At 45.5% G+C, this 20439-nt stretch overlaps 1 protein-coding gene across 4 annotated transcripts in view; it reads left to right on the top strand.

Annotated features, from left to right (window-relative positions):
• PACSIN2 (protein kinase C and casein kinase substrate in neurons 2) overlaps positions 1-20439 on the top strand; it is a 162556-nt gene that overhangs the window by 11911 nt on the left and 130206 nt on the right. Inside the window, exon 2 of one of the 4 annotated variants that reach the window (XM_066358591.1) lies at positions 12410-12475. The exons of the other annotated variants lie outside the window; for them this stretch is intronic. The gene's annotated coding sequence lies outside the window, so the exon portion shown is untranslated. The remainder of the gene's footprint in view (positions 1-12409; positions 12476-20439) is intronic. 4 annotated transcript variants of the gene reach the window in all.

The raw sequence follows: 20439 nt of genomic DNA, 5'->3' as shown, positions 1-20439 counted from the left end.
TGCGCTTTTGATGGCATCCTTTTGTTTAAGAATGGTACAAATTGTAGATGTATTGTGGTTGTACAGCCTTGCCAGTTCAGTTACTCGTACACCATGCTCATGTTATTCTATTATTTCTTGCTTTACTTCTATCTACATCATTCTCTTCTTCTCACCATTGTCCTTTACGCTCACTTTCTTTGGCCCTATGATAGCACACAAAAAAAGTTAGTAAAAAAATGCAAAAATGATGCAAGAACGAGTATAGGGCACGAGATTCGACTTGATTCTGCGGGTAACATGTGAGAAAGAACGAGATGCTGGTGTTGTGCTGCTGATACCGGACCTGTGCGCCAACCTGCCAACTAGCGGCAGCTTCCCGAATCACGACTCGTATCTCGGAATTTTGCTCGGATCTTGAACAAAAATACGGACTGTGTCGCAGCTTGTATCTTAAAAAAATTTGTATGTTGGTCTGCTCGTATCTCAAGGTACCACTGTAATTGTATTCTCTGAGCTAAGAGTGTTGGGAAGGAGTGTATATGGAAAGGGAAGTGAGCGAGGTGGGTAGGTTGAATGGGGCATGCTGGCCACTAAGTGGGTTGTGCCCCTGGTACCTGGCTCCATCCACAGTTCTAGAATTCTGAGATTACAGTGACTCTTGCAGTCTGTAGAGGCAGCTCAGTCAGGAGGCAGGCTTAGAAGCAATCACATTTCATTGGGACAGTAGAAATATGAGTGTGTACAAAATAGAGGGGACCAAAGAGGGCAGATCTGACTGCCCCCAGGACACTGCAGAGAGCTGACCTTGAGCGAGATGACTTTCAAGTGATTTTGTCAGTCCATAGGTGCTTTCCAGGTGGCAGTGACTGGTAGGAGAGAGCAGGCAGAAGCCCAGAGCTATGAAGAACCTGCAGGTGCAAATGGCTTTGTGTTGAGAGGAGCCGCTGATGATGGAGGAATGGAAGGCTGCTGGGCAAGTTCAGGTTGTGTGACCTGCCTGGTGTGCCAAGCTCAGATTTGGGCCTCTTGCTGGAGCATGAACTTCAATGAGGAGCTGTTTCAGGGTAGTAGACAGAAAAGGTTCAGAAGCTAACCAGCACTTGAGAAGTCAGGGATGCAGAAGGGGGAGAGGGGATCCAGGTAGCTCATTTTTGCAAAGGTCACCTATGTTCCCAGAGACTTGGGGGTTGGCATTGATGTTCCTGGGAAGCAGAGGCTAAAGTCTAACAAAAGGCTTCCAGAGTGGGCTTGGCCTCAGTCTTGACTCAATTTCTTTGCCTGCATTTACATTATTGCTTAGTAATGCAGCAGCTGCCTGGGTTCTGCTTCTCTTTCCACATGACTTATGCTTACAGATCCATGCATTCAGTATGTAACTTCTACCACCATTCTTGTAAAAAAAAAAAGGTAACTCTGCAGTAAGGTACAGGGAGTAACATGCTCATAGAGTCACACAGCCCTAGGTTTGAGTTCTGCTTCACCACTAGGTAACTGGCTTTCCTTGGCCAAATGCTTCAACCTCCCCTCAAACGGATGCTGACAGCCCTTCTATGACTAGTCCATGGTGCTGGTTCAGTGTAATTTTGTATTGCTCAGAGTGCAGTCTTCTTAAGTGAATTTGCTAATGAAGGGACACATACTATCTTTAAAGTGCCCAAATTGATGTTATGCTATCCAGTTTTAATGAAAAACCTTCTAAAATGTGTTATTCTTTTCTCCAGCCAAGGTATGTTTAGTACATTTAGAGCTTTCCTTGGTGACTCAGGGGCACAAGGATGCTGTCAAGGTTGATGATGTGGGCAAGGCCTCTAACCCTGCATTGTATACCCTCCCATCCTAACACACTTATACCACCTGCTTTCTCCCTTCTTTCCAAACCTGTAAGCTTTTCTCCTCTTTTTAGGGACGTAGGCCTAAGGGTGGTCATGTCCTCTTTGGGTTTTGAGGGCAGCCCTGCCACACAGGCTTGCTCCCTCTGGGTTAGTGATTCTGTGCCTAATTTGAGTGTTATAGGTAAGTTAGGTCCTGTGATGATGGGATGTTACTATGACTAGACTTAGTGACTCAAAACTGGAGAGAGAGTGTGTGTGATGATGATGTTAAGTCATACTTAGGTGATGAAAAATATAAAGACTTGAAAAAGAAAATTGTGAAGTTATATGTACACTGCTCAGCTGTGTAAAATATTAAAATAATATGCAGCAATGAGGTTAAAGTTGTAGAATTATGGAAGGTTTCTTGTGTTCCAAACTATACCATTGCCCTTTTACTTTTAGAATGAGTATTAAGTAATAACTTGACTTTATAATTAAATATATATAAGAACAGCTTGGGCCTGACCAGGTGGTAGTGCAGTGGATAGAGCGTCGGACTGGGATGCGGAGGACCCAGGTTCGAGACCCAGAGGTCACCAGCTTGAGCGCGGACTTATCTGATTTGAGCAAAAAGCTCACCAGCTTGGACCCAAGGTCGTTGGCTCGAGCAAGGGGTTACTTGGTCTGCTGAAGGCCCGTGGTCAAGGAACATATGAAGAAGCAATCAATGAACAACTAAGGTGTCGCAACAAAAAACTGATGATTGATGCTTCTCATCTCTCTCTGTTCCTGTCTGCCTGTCCCTATCTATCCCTCTCTCTGATTCTTCTTTCTGTCCCTGAAAGAAAAAATAAAAATAAATAAATACAGAGTAAAAACAGCTTGGAAAAAATAAAAATAAAAACAAATAAACCAGCTTGGTTATGTAGGCATTTGCAGTTTACCAAGGACTTTTCATAATCCGCATTTTATTTTCAGAGCAGCCTTGTTGGCTTGCTTCCGTCTTCATCATTTAGAGGAGAAAAAGAAGGACTGAAGGGTTGGTGGTTTTGCTGAGGTTGGTGAGCCAAGACCCCACACAGGCCTCACCCCAAGTCTAGAGCTCCCAGGGAGCCTAGCAATGAGGTCTCTGCTGGGGCCTACAGGTGGTCTTCTACATATAGAATAAACTGTTCCTATTCCATTGAATGAAATTTATTCTAAGGTGATGCCCAAACCATAGTTTGTGAACATTTTCATGTTTTAAACTATGTTTGTGTTCCATTGTACCCAATTACATTGTCACCGAGTGCAAAATCTGAGTTGTGGTCTCCAGAGAAGCCATGGAGCAGGCTCTGCTCCCCTCGAGAACCTCCAAGCCTGCTATTAGTGGGTTTGGTAGCAGACTGATTGCTGGAGCACAGAGCTAACCTGCATTGGTGCCATTTAGCATGAATATGACAATGTTTTCTTTTTTTTTTCTTTTTCTTTTTTGTATTTTTCTGAAGTTGGAAACGGGGAGGCAGTCAGACAGACTACAGCATGCACCAGACCGGGATCCACCCGGCATGCCCACCAGGGGGCGATGCTCTGCCCGTCTGGGGCATCGCTCTGTTGCAACCAGAGCCATTCTAGTGCTTGAGGCAGAGGCCATGGAGCCATCCTCAGTGCCCGGGCCAACTTTGCTCCAATGGAGCCTCGGCTGCAGGAGGGGAAGAGAGAGACAGAGAGGAAGGAGAGGGAGAGGGGTGGAGAAGCAGATGGGCGCTTCTCCTGAGTGCCCTGGCCGGGAATCGAACCCGGGACTCCTGCACACCAGGCTGACGCTCTACCACTGAGACAATCGGCCAGGGCCAACAATGTTTTAATTAAGGAACCATTGTGCCTCTGCACTAGTAAAGGTATTGTCAGCTAAGGAATCTGTCTGGGCAGGTGCGAATGAGGGGGACAGGCGAGGGTGGGGGTTTCACCATCTGAGACAGGCTTCTGGGTTCAGAGGTTTCTGAGGGACATAAAAACCTGCTTGTTTAATTCTTGCACAAGGTAGTGTTAATCTACTTTTCTTTTTTTTTTTTTTTTTTTTTTTCATTTTTCTGAAGCTGGAAACAGGGAGAGACAGTCAGACAGACTCCTGCATGCGCCCGACCGGGATCCACCCGGCACGCCCACCATGGGGCGGCGCTCTGCCCACCAGGGGGCGATGCTCTGCCCATCCTGGGCGTCGCCATATTGCGACCAGAGCCACTCTAGCGCCTGGGGCAGAGGCCGAGGAGCCATCCCCAGCGCCCGGGCCATCTTTGCTCCAATGGAGCCTTGGCTGCGGGAGGGGAAGAGAGAGACAGAGAGGAAAGCGCGGCGGAGGGGTGGAGAAGCAAATGGGCGCTTCTCCTGTGTGCCCTGGCCGGGAATCGAACCCGGGTCCTCCGCACGCTAGGCCGACGCTCTACCGCTGAGCCAACCGGCCAGGGCCTTAATCTACTTTTCATAGGAGTAAACCAAAGCTCTGAGTGATGATTTGACCTTCACAGTCTCACCATCAGAGCCACAGCTCATTTTACTATCTTGTGCCTTGAGTAAGTAAATTTTGAGTTACTTACCTGCAAATATGAAAATAATCTTTAAAACAGGGGTTCTGAGACCCTACTTTTTTTTCCCCTTTAATTGATTTTCCTTTAATTGATTGATTTCCTTTAATTGATTTAGAGGGGGGAGAGAGGGAGACAGAAACAGCAATCTGTGTCTATATGTGCCCTGATGAGATCAAGCCGTCAGGTTTTGTGTATCTGGACAATGCTCCAAACAACTAAGCTATCTGGCCAGGGTTGGAAATAATTTTTAAAAGTTAATCTTCTGCTTGACCTGCGGTGGCGCAGCGGGTAAAAGCGTCGACCTGGAACACTGAGGTTGCTGGTTTGAAATCCTGGGCTTCCCTTGTCAAGGCACATATGGGAGTTGATGCTTTCTGCTCCTCCCTCCCTTCTCTCTCTGTCTCTCTCTCTCTCCTCTCTCTAAAATAAATAAATAAAATCTTAAAAAAAAAAGTTAATCTTCTTCCTCACCTCTCAGAAACAAAATCAAGGCAAGTTATACGGTCTTTTTTTAAGATGGGATCAGTGCCTGCAACTAACTTGCTTAAAATAGTCTGAAAGTTTGCAATAACTTGCACAGTTAGGAGAGAAAGGGTAGAAAGGGAGAGGCATCTAAATAGCCTATCTGCTGGGTGTGGGTCACGATGGTCCCTGCTCATCCACCTGTTTACCATGTCTACCCACTACTGCTGTCTGACTCACAACAGGTGAGGGGAGGGTGTATGCCCCGGGATCCAGAGCTGGTTTAGGAGTACTGTTGCCTCACATTCCATTAATTAGCTGCCTTTGGAAGGTATCATATGCTCTTAGTCAAGGGAGCAGAAATTACATTTCTGTAGAGTATTTATTTACACTACATTTTAAAAATTTTGAAGGAACTTCACATTATACTGGCATTGTGATATCAAATTGTGTGTGCTGGTAAATTAGAGCAGTATTTTGCTTTTGTGCTTGTGACTATTGTCATTTTTATGGTTAAAGGCCTTTTTTTTCCCTTTCTTGTCTTTTAAATATTGAAGGTACAACATGAAACTAGTGTTTTCTGCCTGACCAGGCAGTGGCGCAGTGGATAGAGCGTCGGATTGGGATGCAGAGGACCCAGGTTCGAGACCCCGAGGTCGCCAGCTTGAGCACAAGCTCATCTGGCTTGAGTAAAAAAAAGAAAAAAAGCTCACCAGCTTGGACCCAAGGTCACTGGCTCGAACAAGGGGTTACTCGGTCTGCTGAAGGCCCACGGTCCGAACAAGGGGTTACTCGGTCTGCTGAAGGCCCACGGTCAGGGCACATGTGAGAAAGCAATCAATGAACTAAGGTGTTGCAACGAAAAACTGATGATTGATGCTTCTCATCTCTCTCTCCGTTCCTGTCTGTCCCTATCTATCCCTCTCTCTGACTTTCTCTCTGTCTCTGTAAAAAAAAAAAAAAATAGTGTTTTCTGAGTAAAGAACTCAATTTGTATTTTACTTTCCATACACAAGAGGTTAATTATGTCTCTTGGGAGCCATAGTTGCCCCCTATTAACTGCTTACTTTGTTCTAAGCTGCAGAAGAGGCAGGGCAGGTGTGCTGCCTCCATCCACCTCCAGGGTTCCCAGATTGAACGGGAGGACACTGCAAGTAGTGAGATCCTGTGCTTAGTCCAAGGTCATCCAGGCCGCGAGCAGGGGAGAGGCTTTGAAGCCCGCACTCACCACACGTTCCCGTCTCCATTTCACTGGTCGACATTGTTACAGCTGTTTTTCTCAGATTTGCTTAAATATTTTTCATGTTTTTACTATTGTCTTTAAAAGGACTTAATGGTTATATAATCCTGTTAATTTCATGAATTAACATATTCCTCTAATGCTGGACATTTTAGGTTATTTCCACTTTTTTTTTTATACTGTTGTAGATGAATTTGTAGTTTTTAATTTCATTTTTCTTTTTTCATAGTATAACAAGTTCCTAGAAACACAAGTGCTGGATTAAAGGATATGCATGTCTTATAGTTGTCTTAAAAACCTGCTTGGTTGCTTGTGAGGTGGGGTTTTTTTTTGTTTTTTTTACGATTATTTATGGGTGAAAATGTTAAGAAATTCTTACTCTTTAAGATACCTTGGTGTTTAGCCTGACCAGGCAGTGGCGCAGTGGATAGAGCGTTGGACTGGGATGCGGAGGACCCAGGTTCGAGGCCCTAGGTCGCCAGCTTGAGCAAGGGATTACTCGGTCTGCTGTATCCCCGCGGTCAAGGCATATATGAGAAAGCAATCAATGAACAGCTAAGGTGTCGCAACGAAAAACTGATGATTGATGCTTCTCATCTCTCTCCGTTTCTGTCTGACCCTATCTATTCCTCTCTCTGTCTCTAAAAAAAAAAAAAAGATACCTTTGTGTTTAGAACTTTCAAATATCTGTGAGATAAGAAACTTTTGTGAAGGTTTCTTAAATGTGTCATATTTTCTTCCTAAGCTTCTGGATATCATTTTACTTGAATTAGATGCTTTTACTTTATTTATTTATTTATTTTGCATGAGAGAGAGAGACAAACAGAGACAGACAGGAAGGGAGAGAGATGAGAAGCATCAGCTTATAGTTGCAGCACTTTAGTTGTTCATTGATTGCTTCTTATATGTGCCTTCACCAGGAGGCTCCACCTGAGCCAGTGACCCCTTGCTCAAGCCAGTGGCCTTGGAATTAAGCTACTGACCTTAAGGCTCAAGCCAGCGACTATGGAGTCATGTCTATGATTCCATGCACAAGCCGGTGACCCCACACTCAAGCTAGTGAGCCTGTCTGTGCTCAAGCAAGTTTGAACCTGGGTCCTCAGCGTTCAGGTCAATGCTCTATCCACTGTGTCACCACCGAGAGTTGACCAGACTTCCTGTCTGCATATTAGTAAAGACTGTGCAAGGTTGTCCCTCCTCCCCACCCCCCATTTCATTTATCCAGTGGATTAGCCTGTGGGGAATCTCAGCATACTTCGATTTTGCCTAACTTGCTTGACTAACTTGTAGATACTGCTTTCAAGGGTGTTCCTAGCTCTGTTCAAACATCTCAAAGAACATATTGGGAGGTTTATAGTGTTGGTGCTTACTTTCTTTGTTTTTTTTGTTTGCTTGTTTGTTTTTCTGTACTGAGGTCACTGTGTCCTTCACTGTGCTCCTTCACCATGTGCTGGCGGCTTACTTTTTTGCCATCCACTGTCCCTTAGGTATTCACCCTCTGAGTGGAGTCCTGTGTTCTTGGTCGCTCATTTTCCAGGGTCTGCAAAGGAAAATGTGCTTAGCAGGGATAAGAAGGGGCTCCAGCCTGACCTGTGGTGGCGCAGTGGATAAGTGTCAACCTGGAAACGCTGAGGTTGCTGGTTCAAAACCCTGTGCTTGCCTGGTCAAGGCATATATGGGAGTTGATGCTTTCTGCTCCTTCCCCCTTCTCTTTCTCTCTCTCCCCTCTCTATAATGAATAAATAAAATCTTAAAAAAAAAAAAGAAGGGGCTCCAGGTGGGGAGCAGTGGATGGACCTCAGCTCTCACCCCTGGAATCCTACCCTGGGATGCCCTCGGATTCCAGTTTTTCTCTATCCCCCACCCCCCATTCCTGGGGCTGCTTCCCCTTTAGTTCTCTGGCCTCACCATGGACAAAAACTCTCTTTTCTTGGTTCCTCTTATACTAGCTACGAATGGTTGACGTTCACAACAAAACAAAGACATTATTACATAGTCAGGTAGGAATAAGAGGAAATAATCACAAACAATACAGAAGCCATAAGAGTTTTTGTTTCCCAGGCACAAGTGGGTTTTTGGTGACAGCACTGAAGGGCAAGTCTAACTGCATTGGCTCTGCTGTGTGTTGCCTAGCTTCTGGTTTCCGCTTTCCAACCATGTTTATCCTATCAATAAATCCAAATTTTAGAGCAGGGGTCCCCAAACTACGGCCCGTGGGCTGCATGCGGCCCCCTGAGGCCATTTATCCGGCCCCCGCTGCACTTCTGGAAGGGGCACCTCTTTCATTGGTGGTCAGTGAGAGGAGCATATGGAACATGTCATTAGCCAAAAGCAGGCCCATAGTTCCCATTGAAATACAGGTCAGTTTGTTGATTTAAATTTACTTGTTCTTTATTTTAAATATTGTATTTGTTCTCGTTTTGTTTTTTTACTTTAAAATAAGATATGTGCAGTGTGCATAGGGATTTGTTCATAGTTTTTTTTATAGTCCGGCCCTCCAACGGTCTGAGGGACAGTAAACTGGCCCCCTGTGTAAAAAGTTTGGGGACCCCTGTTTTAGAGTAATGCTTTGCTCTGTGCTTGGCACTCTGTGTTTTTATAGCAAGTATGGAAATTGTACTTTGCCCTGGTTTCTACAGATGCTTAAACATGTCTAGGTTGGCTGTTGCCTCGGCAACTGGCAGCACTGTTGGTTGTGTGTGCGGTGAAGACTCTGGCAGGGGCTGGATGGAGGCCCCAAGTCATCCTTAGGGTTTCTCAACCAAGCTGGATGGTAACTACCAAACCCCAAAGGCACAGACTCTTAGCTTGTCTTTGTCCTTTTCACTCATGAATCATGGAAAAAATTAATGTGATTTGATCATTGGAGTGTCTAGAATGTCTCCTCTATGAAAACTGAGTAAAATAATTGATAGATTAAATTCCAGACTTACCTTTGGTTATTTTATCTTTTTTTTTTTTTTTTTCCTGAAGCTGGAAACGGGGAGAGACAGTCAGACAGACTCCCGCATGCGCCTGACTGGGATCCACCCGGCACGCCCACCAGGGGGTGATGCTCTGCCCCTCCGGGGTGTCGCTCTGCTGCAACCAGAGCCACTCCAGCGCCTGGGGCAGCGGCCAAGGAGCCATCCCCAGCGCCTGGGCCATGTTTGCGCCAATGGAGCCTTGGCTGCGGGAGGGGAAGAGAGAGACAGAGAGGAAGGAGGGGGGGAGTGGAGAAGCAAATGGGCGCCTCTCCTATGTGCCCTGGCCAGGAATCGAACCCAGGTCCCCCACACGCCAGGCCGATGCTCTACCACTGAGCCAACCGGCCAGGGCCATTTTTTATCTTATTTTTAAAATTTTATTTATTTTAGAGATAGAGCGAAAGAGAAATATTGATTTGTTGTTCCACTTATTTGTGCATTCATTGGTTGATTCTTTTTTTAAGATTTTATTTATTGATTTTTAGAAAGAGGAGAGAGAGAGAGAGAGAGAGAGAGAAATAGGGGAGGAGCAGGAAACATCAACTTGTAGTAGTTACTTCTCACATGTGCCTTGACCAGGCAAGCCCGGGGTTTCGAACCAGTGACCTCAGCATTCTAGGTTAATGCTTTACACACTGTGCCACCACAGGCCAGGCATTGGCTGAATCTTGTATGTGTTCTGACTGAGGATTGAACCCACAACCTTGGCATAGCAGGCTAACCAACTGTGCTATCCGACCAGGGCTTGAACTGGTTTTTGACTCCACCTCATTATCATAAAGATTTTTAAAAATTTAATATTTACTGAGGTTTATTTTGTGCCAAGTGTGCAACTTTTCCACACATGATTACACTTATCTGTATGACACCTTTGTTTTGCAGGTGGAAAGCTGGGTGTAGAAAGGTTCCTTGACAGGCCTCACAGCTAGGAGGGTGGTATGCGCTTTGGGTCAGTGTGCTGCTTGGTGTTGAATTCAGCAAGCCAGGCCTGAGGACATCATCAGAAATGCCAACAAACGATTAAGTTGACCATTTTGTCCTGGACCATCTCTATCCTCAGACTGGCTCCTTTAGCAGTCGGAAATGCAATCTTTACATGATGGTCACAGCAATTTGCCTTGTCAGGGATGGCAACCTGAATGGAACATGCTTTCAGGTCGATGTGGTAGTCAGTATAGGCTGACTTACGTTACTAGATGCATGTGTTGGCTGTTAGCAGAAGTGCATAATCCCATCCTCAGTCCCAAATTTTGCCTCTGAATGACATTTGAAATGCACATTATTTAGTTCATGGTTGAGGAGATTTATGTACACACTGGTTTTTCCACACCAGATAGTTGTTTTCTTGTTTTAATTTTTCAGCCACTGCCCAGTGGACAGAGTAACTTCCTGAAAAGTTGCTTTAAAAAACTTTGTGTCCTCTGTAGAGGGTGGAATGAAACAGCATTTGTGGTCTTGACTCAGCCCCTGACATAACAATCAGTATTCTGACTGATAGTTTGCAAGGTGCCATCTTCTGGCCTCCACAGCTGCTCGTCCTTAAGTATTTATTTTACATTCAATAACTTTATAGCTCTGCTTCCAGAATTCTAAAAGCTTGCTACAACTTTATGTAAAACACAAACTGCACTTTTGGAGCTACTTTGAAACATGACTTAATGCCAGGGTTAAGTTTCTCTACAGCCAGCTCTCAGTTCGTGCTAATTAAATGTTGCAGTGTCCCGTCATTCTTCCTGGGAGGCTGGGTCCGGAGAAGCCCCAAGGCTGGGAGGGGGAAGTCTTTTGTTACACGACCACAAGAGACGATTGTTTTTGGAAGTCGGGTCCAGAGACAGGGTCAGGGAGGCATTCTGAATGTAGTTTCCAGTCTGAAGGGGTGAGGTTAGGTTGGGAGAGTCCAGGTTTGAAGTCCAATAAGGTGGAGCTTGGGGACTGGAGGAAGGGGTGGCTGACAAGAGAGAACCTGTAGGATTTCCGAGTGGGTTGGGTGGGGGCAAGCTATCATGGCTTCTTTCTCTGGCTGCCGGGCTGTGGCACTAGGGCTGGGTTTGCCACATGGGATTCTTACCCTGGGCCCTCTTCTAATGCGACTTTCCCTATGGATGAGGAATCTGTGAGGCCAAGGGTTGTGCCTACCTGAAACCTGTGCCTCCACCTCTAGACCCTGCATAGGGATAGAGACCCAGAATTCCCTGTCCCAGTAACCCCTAGCCCACTTACAAGGCCTGTTTAAGCCTCTTTCCTGGTTGGTCTTCTTGGGGTTGGACTGTGCCACGTGTACACATGCCTCAGGCTTTGTGCAGGATGTGTGTGTAGGTGGAGCTTGGGTGTGCAGGCTGGCGTGTTCCCATGAGTGCATATGGGGATGCTGGGTGCAGCTCTGGAGTCATTGTGTATTTGAGTTCTTGAAATAATAAAGTCTGTGCTTATTTATTGAGTCTGCTTGTCCCATACCCTCTCTGCTGCTCATGGCACCCTGCAGAGCTTGGAGGTGTCCCTCCCTGTCTGACAGCTGGAGCTTGGGGAGGTGGGTTCCATTGCAGGCCTGTCTCCTGATTAGACGTTTTCACCACTCACCACTAACCCACCTGCATGGGAGGAGGACCACTTGCACTGAGCCTTTTTACCCAAAGTCTCCTTGCTGGGCTGCTTGAGGTCTTTTGGGTTTTGTTAGTATCTGGCACTGTATCAGAAGGATTCCAGTCTACATCATGGCCTTTTTAGAACTCATATTTTATTTCCGCTTTTGCTCCATGGACTTTAGCCTGGAAGGTTCCCAGTGAACAGTTTTAATGTTGACATATGAAACTTCCTTGCAGCAAAGCACAGATACTCTGGCTCAAGGTAAACCACCCTTCTAGAAACAAGTCAGGTCACTTCTTCAACAGCAAACCAGTGCTCCGGGCATACTTTCTTATGAGTTCTTGTCCTTCAGGAGGGGAGGAATGCAGTGTCTGGGGTCACTGCCACAGTAAGTGTCTCACAGTGCCCATGACCATTGGGGTGCTGTTGGTGCTGGGATGCTGCCCCTCCAGGCGGAATTGCCAGGTTGAAGATGGAGACAGCAGGGCAGCTGCCTGAGCGCTGTGGAGCCTTCAGCTGTGTCCCCAGCACAGAAAGTCACAAAATGTGATCTGAAATGGTGTTCTCACCAGTGTGAAAAAAATTAGGACAGTGTAATTCCTTTTTTTTTTTGATAGTGTAATTTTTATGTGTTAAGGGTAGAAACTGCCTTTTCTTGGGAAGAGCTGTCACTCTTTTTAAAAATTTTTATTTATCAATTTGAGAGAGAGAGAGAGAGAGAGGTAGAGAAACATTTATCTGTTGTTCCACTTATTTATGTATTCATTGGTTGATTCTTGTATGTGTCTTGACCAGGGATTGAACCTACAACCTTGGTGTATCGGGACAACGCTCTAACCAACTGAATACCCAGCCAGGGTGGTAAGAGCTCTCTTTTACTATAAAATTATGACCTTTGTATCTTTTAGTTTTACACTGTCCCCCCCCCCCTTTTTTTTGTATTGGTGATAGAAACTGGTAGTTTTTAAAGAGTATTTAAAATTACTTGAAAAAATTAAAAGCAGTCTTACAGATTTTCCTCCAAAATTTTAAAGTTTTATTGAGTATAATTAATATCTGAAGTGTACAATTTGTTAAGCTTGGTCATATGAATATGCTCGTTAAACCATCATCACAATCGAGATAATAAACGTACCCATTACACGCAGAAGTTTCCCTGAGAGACTTAAGTAGTCCCTCTGTCTGCCCCTCTTCCAGGCAACTGCTGGTCTGCTTTCTGTCACTGTAGATTAGTTCGTATTTCCTAGAGTTTTACATAAATTGAATCATGCGGTATATACTATTTTTAGTCTGGCTTTTTCATTTAGCAATATTATTTTGAGCTTTACTCATGTTGTAGCATATGTCAGTATTTTATTAAAATTTTTTTTTCCATTGATTTGAGATAGAGTGAAAGAGAGAGAGAGGGGAAGAGAGAGAAAGAAGGAGAGAGGCAAGTTGTTGTTTCAACTTGGTTGTGCACTCATTGATTGCTTTTCGTATGTGCCATGCCTGGGGATCAGTCCTGCAACCTCGGCATGCCTGGATGATGCTCTATCCACGGAGTCACTTGGTCAGGGTCAATATTTCCTTCTTTTTGTGACAGAGAGAGACAGAGAGACAGACAGGGACAGAAAAACAGGAAAGGAGAGAGATGAGAAGTATCAATTCTTTCTTGTAGCTCCTTAGTTGCTCATTAATTCTTTCTCATATATGCCTTGACTGGGGGCTGCAGCAGACCGAGTGACCTTGGGCTCAAGCCAGTGACCTTGGGCTTCAAGCCAGTGTGACCTTTGGGCTCAAGCTAGCGACCATGGTGTCATGTCTATGATCCCACGCTCAAGTTAGCGACCCCATGCTCAAGCTGATGAGCCTACTCTCAAGCTGGCAACCTCAGGGTTTTGAACCTGGGTCCTCTGCATCCCAGTCTGACGCTGTATCCACGGCGCCACTGCCTGGTCAGGTAATGTTTCATTCTTTTTAATCCAATGTATAGATATGACACACACACACATACACTCAATTTGTTTATCCATTCACCTGTTGTTGTACATTGGGCTGTTTATAGTTTTGGGATATTACAAATAAAGCTGTTAAGAACATTTATGTACAAATCTTGGTACAGACATAAGCCTTCAATTCTCTTGGGTATATACTAGAGTAGAGTGTCTGTATGATAGATTTTGTTCATTGAACTAAAGTGCTGGTCCATATTGCATTTCCACCCTAATGTGTGAGAGTTCCAGTTCCTCTAGTTCCTCACTAGTATTTGGTATAGTCAGTCTTTTTCATTTTTGCCATTTTGGTGAGTCTGTAGTAGTGTCTCATTGTGGTTTTAATTTGCATTTCCCTAATGACTAATGATGTTTAGCATTCTTTCATGCGCTTATTTGTTGTCTTATCTTCCTTGATGAACTATCTATTCAGATCATTTGCCCATTGAAAAAATTGGGTTATTTTATTATAGATACTCCTTGACTTATGATGAGGTTTATGTCCCAGTAAACCCATTATAAATGGAAAATATCTAAGTTGAATATGCATTTAGTACACCTAACCTACTGAACATCACAGCTTAGTCCACGTTAACTGTTCTCAGGACACTGACATTAGCCTCCAGTTGGGCAGAATCCTATAACACAGTAAAGTGTTAGTTGTGTACCCTGGTGATCGTGTGACTGAGTGGCAGCTGCAGCCACTGCCAAGCATCACTAGAGCGTATCACTAGCCCCAGAAAAGAGGAAAGGTAAAAATTCCAAGTATGATTTCTACTGAATGTGTGTTGCCTCCACAACAATTGTAAAGTCGAAAAATTGTAAGTTGGGGATATTTTGCAATTTCTTTCTATATTATGGGTGTAAGTTCTTTATCAAATGTGTGATTTGCAAATATTTTTCCCTCAGAATATAGCTTGTCTTTTTGTTCTCAACACTGCTCTTTGAAGTTTAAAAAATTTGCTGGTCAGTTCTTTTATGGTTTGTGCTTTTTTTGGTTGGTGTCATAGCTAAAATCTTTGCTTAATCCAAGGTCACAAATATTTTCTTGCAGAAGTTTTATAGTTTTAGGTTTTATGATGAGGTCTGTGATCCATTTTGGGTTTTTTGTATGTGCATGGTGTATGATATGAATTGAAATGTATTTATTCTTTCCTTGTGTATATCCAATTGTTTAAGCACTATTTGTTGAAAAGTCCCCTAAGTTTTTTGGGAAATTTTAGTTAGTGAAATCCAAAAGTCTGGGGGTTACATTTCTGGTCACACAGATGTCTTCTGTTTCATGACTGTTTACTGTTCTTATTAGCTTGACATAATCTGGCCTTTTCTTTGTTTTACTTGTGTCCTAGGCCTCTTGATGGTAGAGGTGCTGTCCCTGAGCAGCTAGTAAGAAAGGGGCTGAAAGGTGCCTACTGGGATTTCATGTGGTCTGTCCTTCTACTCTGGGCCTTTAAGGACTTTCTGCTGGGTGGTTTCTGGGCAATGTCTCATTTCCAGAGATGACTGTAGAGGCCTACCAGGTACAGAGAGGTGAGGAGACAGTAAGCCTAGCAATTGTGGGTGGGGTACAGCCTGGCTGGGGATATGGTTGTATCTGTGTGACCTGTCCTCCGACTGAGGGAGCTGGCTCCACTCTGGGCTACTGGCTATACTCAGCACAGCTTTGTGACTGAGTGCAGGGAATGGGTGTTTCTTCTTCTTCTCTCTTCAGTCACAAAGGGGTCTGAGCAGCTCTGCCTTTTTTTTTTCCTTAATATTTTAGTGAGAGGAGGGGAGGCAGAGACAGACTCCCACATGTGCCCCGACCCAGATCCACCTGGCAAACCCACTAGAGGGTGATGCTCTGCCCATCTGGGGGCCTTTCTTTGTTACAACTGGAGCCATTTTTTAGCACCTGAGGTGGAGGCTATGGAGCCATCCTCAGCACCGGGGCCTGCTCGCTCCAATGGAGCTATGGCTGCAGGAGGGGAGGAGAAGGGAGGGAGAGAGAGAGAGAAGAGAGAGAGAGAGAGAGAGAGAGAGAGAGAAAAGCAAGCGAGAGAGAGAGAGAGAGAGAGAGAGAGAGAGAGAAACGAGAGGGGAGTGGTGGATAAGCAGATGGGAGCTTATCCTGTGTGCCCTGACCAGAAATTGAACCCGGGACATCTACACACTGGGCCGATGCTCTGCTGCTGAGCCAACTGGCCAGGGCCGCAGCTCTGCCTTTGTACCATTGTATTGCAGCTTCACAGGAGATGGTAAAGTCTTCATCTGCTTTTGGACCTGTGGGCAGTTGGTCTTGACTCATATACTGCTGGACCTGTTGGTGCTAGCACCTAACACAGTGGGGTATTTCCTCTGCTCTAAGCCCTTCATGTATATTACCCATTCAGCCCTCAAAACAACCCTAGTGGGTAGCTGCAGCCCATTTCACAGATGAGGAAACAGGCACAGAGGCAGCCAGAAGTAAGAAATCTTTGGGCCACGGTTTCCACTAATGTTGGAGGAGGAGTTTGGTTTAACATTTTTTATTGACTCTTATGAACCAGAAATAGGAAGAATGGTTTAGGTGACTCTCTTTTCTGAGTTGTCATTTTCTTGTCAGCAGTAGGAGCAGTTGGGCTGTTTGACCTGATGAAAATTCTTTAGTGGCTCCCTGTTGCCATCACAATACAATCCAGACTTGTGTTCTGGCTCCTGCAACTCTTCAACCTCACCTCTTGCTACACTTGCATTTTTCTCTCAAATGTGCTTTCCAAAGATCCTGTTACCTCTGCTGTAATAACCCTTACCTCCCATCTTTGCTTGCTTGAGTTTTATCCTTCAAAACTCAGCTCTAGTTTTACCCCTGTGTGTGCATTCCCTTTTCCCGCCTCATCCTTCCCTGGGCCTGCAGAGTACAAGGTCCACACCTATCCCAATCCCAGTGCTTCTCATGTGCAGTATGATTGGCTGACTGCCTAGTATTCCTCTCCCATTGGGCTGGGAGCTAGGTGAGGTGGAGGACAGGGACTGCCTTTTATGTTGAATCCATAGTTCATAGTGCTGTGTTGGCATCTAATAGGCAGGCCAACATTTGTGGGATGAACAGACGTGGCACAAATAGTATGATGACCCTCTGTTCTCTGGCTGTTGGTTTGTGTTCATCTGTGACCCCAGGCATCCAGGGCTTCATGGGGAAAGTAATGTTGATGCATTTACAAAGCATCATTCATTCCTTGGCTGAATAGTTCGGTTGGTTGGAGTGTTGTCCCAAAATGCGAAGGTTGCTGGGTTCAATTTCCTGGTCAGGGTACATACAGGAGCAACTTGATGTTCCTGTCTCTCTCTTTCTCCCTGCCTCTCTCAAACAAACAAACAAACAAACAAACAAACAAAGCATCATTCAGTGATTCTTTTAAATCTTTCTTAAGTGAGAGGAAGGGAGATAGATAGACAGACTTCCACATGCACCCTGACAACACCTATCTAGGGCCAATACTAGAATCAATCAAGCTATCTTCAGTGCCTGGGGCTGATGCTTGAACCAGTGAAGCCACTGGTTGTGAGAGAGGATGAGTGAAAGAAGAGCGAAAAGGAGGGGAAGAGAAGCAGATGGTCACTTCTCGTGTGTGCTCTGATTGGGAATTGAACCCAGGACATCTGCATGCCGGGCCGATACTCTATCCACTGAGCCAACCAGCCAGGGCTATTTCTTGTGAGGCTTACATAGATCTTTTTTTCCCTCTATGATGACTTTTTTTCTCCCAAAGTGGGAGAGACAGACAGGAAGGGAGATGAGAAGCATCAACCCGTAGTTGTGACAATTTAGTTGTTCATTGGTTGTTTTCTTATACATGCCTTGACCAGAGGGCTCCAGCTGAATCAGTGACCCCTTGCTCCAGCCAGTGACCTTGGGGTCATGTCTATGATCCCACGCTCAAGCCAGCCACCCCACGCTCAAACGTATGCTCAAGCTGGTGACCTTGGGGTTTCAAACCTGGGTCCTCAGCATCTCAGGTCGATGTTTTATCCACTGTGCCACCGCCTAGTGAGACTATGATGAAGTTTTCTATTGTGTTAAAAACATACTATTTTTTTTCTTTTTTTGTGTGTGCAACAGAGACAGAGAGAGATAAAGGGACAGATAGGGACAGACAGACAGGAAGGGAGAGGTGAGAAGCATCAGTTCTTCGTTGCGGCTCCTGAGTTGTTCATTGATTGCATTCTCATATGTACCCTGATGGAGGGGGCTACAGCAAAGTGAGTGACCCCTTGCTCAAGCCAGCGACCTTGGGCTTAAGCCAGTGACCATCATGAGCTTTAAGCCAGATGAGTCTGTGCTCAAGCTGATGACCTCAGCCTGGGTCTTCTGAGTCCCAGCCTGACGCTCTATCCATTGTGCCACTGCTTCGTCAGGCAAAAAACATACTATTTCTTAGATTATGTTTTAGATCAGGGGTCCCCAAACTACGGCTCACGGGCTGCATGCGGCCCCCTGAGGCCATTTATCCGGCCCCCCACTGCACTTCCGGGAAGGGGCACCTCTTTCATTGGTGGTCAGTGAGAAGAGCACAGGATGAATTCTGTGCTCCTGGAGTACTGTAAGTGGCGCTCCGCAAAGCACGGTGTCGCTCATGTACAGTACTACTTCCGGTGACGCGGGATGTACGCTTCACGGTCGGAAGCGCATCATATCACTTGTTACGGCTAGCAGTGACAAATAGGGAACCGGACATTGACCATCTCATTAGCCAAAAGCAGGCCCATAGTTCCCATTGAAATACTGGTCAGTTTGTTGATTTAAATTTACTTGTTCTTTATTTTAAATATTGTATTTGTTCCCATTTTATTTTTTACTTTAAAATAAGATTTGTGGCCTGACCAGGCGGTGGCGCAGTGGATAGAGCGTCGGACTGGGATGCTGAGGACCCAGGTTCAAGACCCTGAGGTCGCCAGCTTGAGCACGGGCTCATCTGGTTTGAGCAATAGCTCACCAGCTTGGACCCAAGGTCGCTGGCTTAAGCAAGGGGTTACTCAGTCTGCTGAGGCCCGCGGTCAAGGCACATATGAGAAAGCAATCAATGAACAACTAAGGTGTTGCAATGCGCAACGAAAAAGTAATGATTGATGCTTCTCATCTCTCCGTTCCTGTCTGTCTGTCCCTGTCTATCCCTCTCTCTGACTCTGTCTCTGTCTCTGTAAAAAATAAATAAATAAAAAATTTAAAATAAGATATGTGCAGTGTGCATAGGGATTTGTTCATAGTTTTTATTATAGTCTGGCCCTCCAATGATCTGAGGGACAGTGAACTGGCCCCCTGTGTAAAAAGTTTGGGGACCCCTGTTTTAGATCATAGACTTCAGTTTCTATATTTTTTTCTCCCAGGTGTGTGTGACACTTAGCTTATCAAGCAGAACAAACAAACCAATATATCTGTCTTTAGGTTTTTTTGTTTGTTTGTTTTCTAATTTAGTGAGAGGAAGGGGGCAGAGACAGACTCCCGCATGCGCCCAACCAGGATCTACCTGGCAAGCCCACTAGCAGGCAATGCTCTGCCCATTTGGGGTGTTGCCTTGTTGCTCAGCAACTGAGAGCTCTTCTTAGTGCCTGAGGTAGAGGCCATGGAGCCATCCTCAGCGCCTGGAGCCAACTCGCTCCAATTGAGCCATGGCTGCAGGAAGGGAAGAGAGAGAGAAGCAGAAGTGAGAGAGGGAGGAGTGGAGAAGCAGATAGGCACTTTTCCTGTGTGCCCTTATGTGGAATTGAACCCAGCACATCCACACGTTGGGATGAAGCTCTACCACTGAGCCAGTGGGCCAGGACCACCTCTAGGGTTTAATTTAGAATAATAATTTAGTATCAGCCCCACTTTTGTTTTTCAGACACTGCCCTCCCTTGCTTTTTGTGGGCAAGCTGTTGTCTCTTTTGAAGTAGTCACCACTGCTTGGCTTTATATTCTTTTTGTTATTACATTGGTGGCATTGTTGATGTGCCAAGGAGAGGAGACCTGTGTCTCTGTAATAGGGAGATGCTCAACCCTAGCCCTGGTTAAGTTAATATTGTGACAAATAGGCTAAAGCTTTGCAATCTTTTTTTTTTTTTTTCTTTTTTTTTCTGTATTTTTCTGAAGCTGGAAACGGGGAGAGACAGTCAGACAGACTCCTGCATGCGCCCGACCGGGATCCACCTGTCACGCCCACCAGGGGCTACACTCTGCCCACCAGGGGGCGATGCTCTGCCCCTCCGGGCGTCGCTCTGCCACAACCAGAGCCACTCTAGCGCCTGGGGCAGAGGCCAAGGAGCCATCCCCAGTGCCCGGGCCATCTTTGCTCCAATGGAGCCTTGGCTGCAGGAGGGGAAGAGAGAGACAGAGAGGAAAGAGGGGGGTGGGGTGGAGAATCAAATGGGCGCCTCTCTTATGTGCCCTGGCCAGGAATCGAACCCGAGTCCCCCGCACGCCAGGCCGACGCTCTACCGCTGAGCCAACCGGCCAGGGCTAAAGCTTTGCAATCTTTTGACACAAGTGAAATAAGAAATATTGAACTTCCATTTTTTCTGTCGCAATCTTTTGGCACAAGTGAAATAAGAAATATTGAACTTCCATTTTTTCTGTCTTACTTTGCTCCTTATTCCCAGATGCTCTGAAGCACCAAGTAACGGAGTGATTTTTCCACTAGGTCAGTCACAGATATGGTCACAGTCATGATGCTTTTGTCCCTGGGAGTGGGTCACTTTATCTCCAGATTCAGTTTGGAGAGAGTGGGAGGTGGGAACAGTAGTATTAGGTTTACATATCAACATCAGTATCTTCAGGGAAGCCTGGGGCTTTTTCTTTTAATTGGAAATTGAGAATTCTGAGTTAGGTACTTTTCTGAATTTGCCCTGGTGTTG

The sequence above is a fragment of the Saccopteryx leptura genome, chromosome 1 (genome assembly GCF_036850995.1).
Source record: "Saccopteryx leptura isolate mSacLep1 chromosome 1, mSacLep1_pri_phased_curated, whole genome shotgun sequence".
In the NCBI taxonomy this organism is placed as follows: domain Eukaryota; kingdom Metazoa; phylum Chordata; class Mammalia; order Chiroptera; family Emballonuridae; genus Saccopteryx; species Saccopteryx leptura.
Note: the sequence above shows the minus strand (reverse complement) of the source record. Positions and strands in the feature narration are given on the sequence as shown.